At 45.6% G+C, this 9,799-nt stretch overlaps 1 protein-coding gene across 1 annotated transcript in view; it reads right to left on the reverse strand.

Moving 5' to 3' along the window:
* Positions 1-7,691, reverse strand: part of angpt2b (angiopoietin 2b) — a 278,028-nt gene extending 270,337 nt beyond the window's left edge. The window contains exon 1 of the mRNA XM_038801179.1: positions 7,434-7,691. The gene's annotated coding sequence lies outside the window, so the exon portion shown is untranslated. The remainder of the gene's footprint in view (positions 1-7,433) is intronic.
* Positions 7,692-9,799: the final 2,108 nt, after the last annotated feature.

Raw genomic sequence — 9,799 nt, forward strand, 5'->3', positions numbered from 1 at the left:
TGGAAGAAGTTAGAAGAGTGAGTAAGCCGGGTGGGAGGGGTCTTTGATTATGCTGCCCGCTTTCCCCAGGAAGCAGGAGGTGTAGATGGAGTCAATGGATGGGAGGCAGGTTCATGTAATGGACTGGGCTGTGTTCACGGCTCTGAAGTTTCTTGCGGTCTTGGGCTGAGCAGTTGCCCTACCACGCTGTGATGCAGCCAGATAGGATGCTTTCTATGGCATATCTGTAAAAGTTGGTAAGAGTTAATGTGGACATGCCGAATTTCCTTAGATTCCTGAGGGAGTATAGGCGCTATTGTGCTTTCTTGGTGGCAGCGTCGACGTGGGTGGACCAGGACAGATTTTTGGAGATGTATACCCCTAGCAATTTGAAACTGCTAACTCTCTCTACCCCAGCCCCTTGGATGCTGACAGGGGTGTGTACAATACTTTGCTTTCTGAAGTCAATGACCTGCTCTTTAGTTTTGCTGGCATTGAGGGATAGATTGTTATCGCTGCACCATTCCACTAGGTTTTCAATCTCTTGTCAAGTCTCTAGACTGTCTGCATTTAGAAACTCTTACCAATTTTTACAGATGCACCATAGAAAGCATCCTATCTGGTATGGCAACTGCTCGGCCCAAGAGCGTAAGAAACTAAAGAGACTCGTGAACACGACCCAGTCCATCATACAAAACCATCTCCCATCCATTGACTCTGTCCCGCTGCATTGGGAAAGCGGGCAGCATAATCAAGGACCCCTCCCACCCGGATTATTCTCTCTTCCAACCTCTTCCATCGGGCAGGAGATACAAAAGTCTGAGAACACACACTAACAAATTCAAAAACAGCCTCTTCTCCGTTGTTACCAGACTCCTGAATGACCCTCTTATGGACTGAACTGATCTCTCCACACATGTTCTCTACTGTTGTCGCACTATACTCCGGATGCTTCAACCGATGTTTCTGTCTATGTATTTTCATTGTGTGTCTATCGTATGTCCTATGTTTTTCATGAATGGAACGATCTGTCTGGACTGTATGCAGAACAATACTTTTCGCTGTCACTCGGTACATATGACATTAAACCCAAATCGAAAGCCAGAAGGTGGTATTTTGTGCACCATTAGCCAGCAGTGGGATCTTCTGGTCCTGCCACTGTTAACAGGGTTTCCCATTTTTCACACCCTGAATCATCAGGAAATCCATGACGGGGGTGGGGGGCACCAACAGCACGACTGGAACGTCTTCCTGGTGGGAACGGCTGGAAAACTCCGCCTACAGATTTGAGCGACACAAAAAGGGTTAGCAATGACATAAGGATTTTATTGTAAATATATGTTTGTAAGGATTTGGGTGGAGGTGTATTATAACGGTATTCAGGCAGAGCAAGGGTTAATATGGGACTGGAGAAACCACCCATAGTATGATGCAGAGAGTCATATGTGTGTAGAAGGTCCTGGAAGGAGCCAACAAGGAACAGAACCCACGCAGGACTGGACCTTGGCAATCTATATAGTTCTGGGATCACCAATAAACTGTTTAATGTTCAAACATACAAGCCTCCAGACCACTTAGTGGGATACAAAACAGCCTTACAACAGAATGCATCTATGCTATTCACTACTCCCTCACACGACAAATTCCACATTTTAACCACTCTCTTGAGTAAAGTGGTTTCTCCTAAATTCCCAACTGAATTTATTGTAACTATCTTGTTTACAAGTGGAAACAGCTTTTCTATGTATGGTTTTTATGAAGATATAAAAATAGGAGCAGGACGGCACGGGCACAGTGGTTAGCACTGCTGCCTCATGGCACCGAGGACCCGGGTTTGATCTCAGCCCCGGGTCATTATCCATGTGGAATTTGCATATTCTCCCCGTGTTTGCGTGGGTTTTACCCCCACAATCCTAAATATGTGCATGGTAAGTGGATTGGCCACGCTAAATTGCCCCTTAATTGGAAAAAAATATCGGGTACTCTAAATTTATTTTAAAAATAGAAAAGTAGGAGCAGAAGTCGGCAATTTGACCCATGGCCCTACTCCGCCATGCAATAAGTTCATGGTCGACCTGTTTTTGCTTCAAATTACATATTTCCATCTATCCCCGATAATGTTTGATTCCTTTGCCTATCCAGAATCTATCCACATCTGCCCCCACTACATTCTGAAGAACAGAGGGCTGGATTCTCCCAAAATTGGACGATGTCCCCACGCCGGTGTAAAAACGCTGGAGTTTTACTCCTGGATAAAAGTACAGCTAATTCAATGCCCTGCAGGGGGGCTAGCAGGGACCCGGAGTAATTCACGCAGCTTTCGCTGTGAATACTGGTCCCCGCACTTCTGGTTCTGAGTCCGCCCTTGCGCACGGCAGTGGCCTCCAGCTGCTGCGCTGAGCTCCATGGTGGACTCGGACCATGGAGGCAGACTGAAAAATTAGGGCCCCCCCCCCAACGATCAGCCAACGCCCGAGCATCTGACCGCGTGGATCTAATCCCCGGCCACCTATAAGGCCCCCTCCCCCGCTGTTGATTCCCCTTGCCCCCCCCACCAGGGCGGCCACGGACTGAGTCCGCAGCCACCACGCGAGCATCCCGACTGGCAGTACCAGGTTAGTTCCATGCCATCGGGAACTCAGCCAGTTGGGAGTGGAGGATTGCTGGGCTGGCCTCTGTCAATGGACCCCCAGCCGCGCGGCGTACTCTGTGATCATGCCGATTCTCAGGTCAAAGAGAATCGCCAGACCGGTACCTGGCCCGATTTTGGCGTGAAATTAGATTCTCCACCCCCACGCAAGGCTGCGGAGAATGAAGCCCAGAGTTCCAAAGTCACAAAACCCTATGCCAGAAAAGACATCTCCTCATCTCTTTCCTAAAAGCAGCATGGCAGCATAGTAGTTAGCACAATTGCTTCACAGCTCCAGGGTCCCAGGTTCGATTCCCAGCTTGGGTCACTGTCTGTGCCGAGTCTGCACGTTCTCCCTGTGTGTGCGTGGGTTTCCTCCAGGTGCTCCAGTTTCCTCCCACAGTCCAAAGATGTGCAGGTTAGGTGGATTGGCCATGATAAATTGCCCTTCGTGTCCAAAATTGCCCTTAGTTTTGGGTGGGGTTACTGGGTTATGGGGATGGGTTGGAGGTGTGGACTTGGGTAGGGCGCTCTTTCGAAGAGCTGGTGCAGACTTGATGGGCCGAATGGCCTCCTTCTGCACTGTAAATTCTATGATTCTATGATGATTTTATGAAAAGGGCATCCCCTAATTTTCAAATAGTTCCCCGAGTTCTGGACTCACCTACAAGAGGAAAATCCTTTCCACATTCACTTTGTCAATACGGTTCAGAATCTTACATACATCAATCATGTCAGCCCTCACTCTTTTAAACTCTAGTGGGAAAAAGCCTTGTTCATATAGGGCCTCACGGTAGCATGGTGGTTAGCATCAATGCTTCACAGCTCCAGGGTCCCAGGTTCGATTCCCAGCTGGGTCACTGTCTGTGTGGAGTCTGCACGTCCTCCCCGTGTGTGCGTGGGTTTCCTCCGGGTGCTCCGGTTTCCTCCCACAGTCCAAAGATGTGCCGGTTAGGTGGATTGGCCATGCTAAATTGCCCGTAGTGTAAGGTTAATGGGGGGGATTGTTGGGTTACGGGTATGTGGGTTTAAGTAGGGTGATCATTGCTCGGCACAACATCGAGGGCCGAAGGGCCTGTTCTGTGCTGTACTGTTCTATATAACCTTTCCTCAGAAGACAGCCTACTCATTCCAGCTATCAACATAATAAACTTCCTCTGAACCGCCTCCAATGCATTTACATCCTTCAATAAATAAGCAGTCCACAGTTCAAGATGTCTCACCAATGCTTTGTATAACTGAAGCATAATATCCTTACTTTTATGTTCAATTCCTTTTGTAATAAAGGATAGCATTCCACTAGTCTTTTAATTACTTGCTGTATCTGCATACTCATCTTTTGGTGTTCATGTGTTAGAACATCTAACTTTGGAATTCTGCAACCATTCTCCATTTGAGGAATATTCTACTTTTTGAGTCTTCCTGCCAAAGTGAACATCTTCACAGTTTTCCGCATTATAATCCATCTTCCCAATTTTTTTCCCACTCAGTCAATCTATCCATATTAATTTGCAACTTCCTTATGATCTCTTCACAACATACTTTTCTGCCATGTCACCTGTATATTTAGTCCCTCATCAAAGTCATTGATACAAATTGTAAAATGTTGAGGGCCCAGCTCTGTGAGACCCTACTCGTAACATTTATGCCCATCAGAAAAAGGTCCACATGATTATTCAAAGTGAGTGTTGGAAGGTTGTTCAACACTTAGCTATTTCAAATCCAATATTGGCACACTTAACCTTACTAACATGAGTCATTGGATTGCAATCGGGAGCCAAATTTTTAAAAGATAGTCACACTAATTTAATAAGAATCTTTATTGTCACAAGTAGGCTGACATTGCAATGAAGTTATTGCGAAAAGCCTGTGCATCTTTTTGATTGTGGGCAGCATGGCAGCACAAGTGGATAGCACTGTGGCTTCATAGCACCAGGGTCCCAGGTTTGATTCCCCGCTGGGTCACTGTCTGTGCGGAGTCTGCATTCTCCCCGTGTCTGTGTGGGTTTCCTCCGGGTGCTCCGGTTTCCTCCCACAGTCCAAAGACATGCAGCTTAGGTGGATTGGCTATGCTAAGTTGCCCATAGTGTCCAAAAAGGTTAAGAGGGCTTTTTAGGTTACGGGGATAGGATGGAAGTGAGGGCTTAAGTGGGTCAGTGCAGACTCGATAGGCCGAATGGCCTCCTTCTGTACTGTATGTTCTATGTTCTATATTACATTGAACCATAGTTTGTGGTGTATCAACCGAACAATACATCAACATATGTTAAAAAGAGATGAAACTAAGAGCCAATATCAAATCAAAAAAAGTCTCATACAACACTACTTGCAGAAAGCAAAGCAACTACAGCCTTTGAAAACACAAATGAGTGACTTCAAAAGAAGACAGGCACTAAGGTTACAAGAAACCTAATATGATGCCTTAAGTCAAAACCATTCCCTCAGATCTTTTCAAAACACATCAGCAACCTTTCCTTTATTAAAGATATTTGTTAAGAATTGTAGTTCAAAATGTAATTGTTATGTGTGCCACTAGCTTCTGGCAACACATGTCCCAAATCAATTGCCCCTGTATACTTCGAGAATTAAAAAGATTGTTTCAGATCTGTGAATAATAATAGTGTTTGGGGGGAAAATACAACAGCTGTCACAAATATATTTTCCAATCATCTAACCAGTGCCACAGCAACGACAGAAAAGTGTGCAAAATATGGCTGATGAATAAAAAATGACATTTTGGAAGCTTTCCTGATAATGAATAACTGATAAAGGGTCGCACTATAGTTTATGGTATCCTTTCAGGGATAAATGAGACTGCGTTCGATGAATATGAAGATGGCAAAATATATGCCTGTTGCTCTGTTCCCCAGCTATTGTTTGAATTAATCACTAACAATAGCAATGTTGCCCATATGAAGGCTCTCAACAACACAAATGCAGCAATGATCTGCAAGGAGACTGACACGGTGACAGTGCAGGCACTGTGCTTTCTCTTTCAGCTTGAGAACAGACCTAAGTTTTCATTTTAAATCTGGTGTATCAGTGGTGCAGTAATATTGTCCTTCAACTAGTAATCCAGAGAGCCAGGGCAAGATCTGGGGACTAGGGGTCAAATCCTGCCATGACAGATGGTGAAGTTATAATTCAATAAAAAAATCTGGAATGAAAAGTCTGATAATGGCCATGAAATCATTACTCTGGGTAGCACAGTGGCACAGTGGTTAGCACTGCTTCCTCCTCACAGCACCAGGCACCCGGGTTCAATTCTGGCCTCGAGTGACTGTCTGTGTGGAGTTTGTACTTTCTCCCCGTGTCTGCGCGGGTTTCCTCCGGATGCTCCAGTTTCCTCCCACCAAAGATATGCAGAATAGGTGGATTGGCCTTGCTAAATTACCTCTTAGCGTCCAAAACGTTAGGTAGGGTTACTGGGTTGAGGGGATAGGGTGGAGGCATGGGCCTAAGTGGAATGTTCTTTCCAAGGGTCGCTGCATACACAATGGGCCAAATTGCCTCCGTCTGCACTGTAGGTATTCTATTCCATTCTATTCTAATTCAACTCATTTGAAAAGAAAATTTGTAGAATTTATATCAAAAAATAACGGGTGAGATTCTCCGAACACCCACCGGGTCGGAGAATCGCCGGGGGGGCGACGTGAATTCCGCCCCTGCCGGCTGCCGAATTCTCTGGCGCTGGGGATTTGGCGGGGGGTGGGAATCACCGTCAGCGGCCGCTGGCAGCGCTCCCTCCCATGATTCTCCGGCCCACAATGGGCCGAGTGGCCACCCCTTTTAGGCCAGTCCCGCCGGCGTAAATTACAACAGGTACTTACCGGTGGGACCTGGCTCTACGGGCGGCCTCTGGGGTCCTCGGGGGAGCATGGTGGGATCTGGCCCCCTGGCCTGGCCTGTGATCGGGGCCCACCGATCCACGGGTGGGCCTGTACCGTGGGGGCACTCTATTCTCCCGCATCGGCTCCTGTGGACCTCCGCGATGGCCGATGCGGAGATGAACCCCCCCTGCGCATGCCCTGGGATGACGCCAGCATACGCTGGTGTACCCACGCATGCGCCAACCCGCGCAGGCCGGCGGAGGCCCTTCGACGCCGGTTGGCGTGGTGCCAAGCTCCTTCTGTGGCGGCCGGCACGGAGCAAACAACTCCACCGCTGGCCTCGTCCCTGAAGGTGCGGAGGATTCCGCACCTTCGGGGCGGCCCGACGCCAGAGTGGTTCACGCCACTCCTTCGCTCCGGAGTTTCTCGCCCCGCCGATTCCCACAGAATCCCACCCAGGAAGTCTATTTTTATTTATATATACAATATATACAACATTTTCAAAATTCAATTCCATAACATATTATAATGAATGCATTATTACCAAATTACACTGCATTAAATATAAGTATATAAAAATATGTTATGCAAAATGGAACAATCATTTCTCAGAGTTGTTGCTCAAAGACACCAAGTAATTGATTCTTTTAGACAGTTCTAAGGGTCTTTAGCCTCTTGAATTCCGCTTCCAGATTTCAGCAACATTAATTTTTCAATTGAGCAAAGTCAAACAGAAAAAAAATAAATAGCTGAAAGGTGCTTGCCCAGACAGTAATCAACAGGTTATGTAACTCAACAATGGCAGCCTAAAGAGTCAAAATTAGTTTCTGTGCACAGGCACCCACTTTCTGCGATATTCACTCTTCTCAATGATCCTCACTTCTAATTGTTTTCCAAATGTTTTCCTTCTTTATTTGCATCATTCTGCTCTCAAATTCAACCAGGGAGAAATACATTATGCAGGCAAATGCACACTTCTGATGCAGCACACTTACCTTATTGAGTTTAAATGTCCAGCTGCTCAAAAGCTCCCTTCACCGTGGAAGAGTTTTGAATGTTTTGCTCAAGTTTCATGCGAGTAGCAAGCACTGCTTTTGTTTGTGGCTTTACTGCTTCACCCAGCTGAAATAGCTCTGTAGATGTTCAGGTATATTAAATAATAGTCTAACTGTAGAATAAGGTGCTGTCCTTTCAACAAAAACTTGCGAGAATCACTCTGGACGAGCAGAATGAAATGAGCTTGTTTTGAACCGAGAAATCAGAGTCAATTGCACAGATTTCCATACATGACTTCAAGCAGCACTTCCTGAAAGGTTGCCAAAAAAATCTTTTTTTTTTGGGAACTGCCAGAAATGCTGTTTATGTTTGAGGAAGAAAGATCTGCAAGTGAGTCAAATCTGCAATAGTTCTTCAAAAGCTACTGAATTTGTCTGTCCAGCAAGCAAAAATTAGCTTTCAGATATTATGACAGCAAGGAAATAAGTTAAGCTTTGCAACCTTTGCAATTGTGTACTATTTGCAGAGCATAAAATATGCCTCTTGCAAATTTGAAAGTTTGTTAACTCTAGAACCCTTTTCATTATTGTAATGCTTCTAATAGAATGCAACTGAGTATTCAGGTAATGCAATTCATAAAGGATTACATTGTCAACTCACTTGGAGCAAAAGGTAATAAAGGAAAGAGTAAGGAAACTAGTAGCGTGTATGTACCATGTTGTTGAACTCATGACAGAGTGCCTTTGGTATTTTCCAGGCTTGAGTATGGGGGGAGTAGTTTTGATATCAGTTGGATAAGGAATGGGGGCTCGTTAATTCATTGCCATAAAATCCGGCACAGGTAGGAGCCGAGCTGCAGAGTAGCCCCGGCCAGGACTTGGACTGTTGCATGTACGTACTTTCCTTTTTTGGAAATGAACCATTTTTTGATTCTTCTTTCTCCAGACTCCTCCTTGACTGCTAAATTGGTGACAAAGATAAAATGGAACTATAGTCGGCGCTGCTAGCCATTTGGAGCACAGCCACCTCTCTTCATGAAGGAATAAGCTTTGAACTGTTTTGCAATTGCCACTCTTTGGCTCATGCCAGCTGCCCTGCTGCATCTGTGGGAATGGCCACGCCAAGCTTTTGTGCGCCTGCATGCCGATTTTGTCCGGCCTTTCCAATGATCCATGTTTTTATTTGTGATAATAACCATTCCAAGTGGCTGAAAGTCCATTCGATGTTTCCACCACATCTAAGGTTCCTGTTGAGAAGCTACAGCTCACGTTCAGCACCCACGGCATCCTGGAGGTGCTGGTCACGGACAATGGTATCCCGTTCACCATTGAAGAGTTTCAACGCTTTGTGAAGGCAAATGGGGTGATGCTCATCCGTACAGCTCTGTATAACCTTTCCTCGAATGGGTTGGCCGAGTAAGTGTTGCCTCCCCTCAAGCGAGAATTGAAGACACAGACCACAGGATCTATGGAAACGACATCTTGTTTAATTACCGGACCATGTTGAATGCCACGAGAAGGATAGCACAAACGGAACTGTTGATGGGCCGAAGGCTCAGAACCCACCTCAGCCCAGTGGTCAGGCCTGCAGAGGTGAGGCCAACGCATGTGGACACCTACCTGAAGTTTCCAATCAGGGAACAAGGTGTACCTCCGAAACTTCAGGGATGGTGCTCGTTGGATTCCAGAGACAGTGGTACAAGCCCGGACCCGTCTTGTACCAAAAAAGGACTCGTGAATGGACAATGTGGAAGCACATTGATCACCTCAGGAAGAGGGAGCCAGTGTTAGGAGGCGCCCCACCAGAGGAACCATCTTTCAGTCACATCACCCTGACTTACGGGTGTCATAATATACACATCAGTATATAATGGTGCAGACACACACACTGATTGACACACAGCAAGACCAATCAACACATACAACACCGCAGCCAATAACCAGTTAGAGCACACTCACTATAAAGAACCAATTGATATATATTTTTAAAAATATAATCTTTATTTTCACAACAGCAAATAACATAATTTTATTCCACCAAAACTAAAGTTACAACTCACATCCCCAGATCCATTTACATAAGTATTCAAAGAACAAGGATTTCAATTTTTATCCTCATCCTCCTCCAGATAGCACATATTCAGTTTTTACTGCTGCAATATAGTGACTGATGGTTCTGCTTCCAAATCAATGAGAGCACATCCAGCTTAACTGGTTAACTGATTTTAAATGTACAACCTTGCCAAAAAGTGCCAAGTATGTGGAAAGTGCACAAGTCTATCGGCACTGAGAAACAATTTTAAATTCAATGCAGATCTACTTACACTGCTGAAGATATTGAAGACACATGGTGCTTTGGCTTGTTA

The sequence above is a fragment of the Scyliorhinus canicula genome, chromosome 1 (assembly GCF_902713615.1).
Source record: "Scyliorhinus canicula chromosome 1, sScyCan1.1, whole genome shotgun sequence".
NCBI classification, from domain to species: Eukaryota; Metazoa; Chordata; class Chondrichthyes; order Carcharhiniformes; family Scyliorhinidae; genus Scyliorhinus; species Scyliorhinus canicula.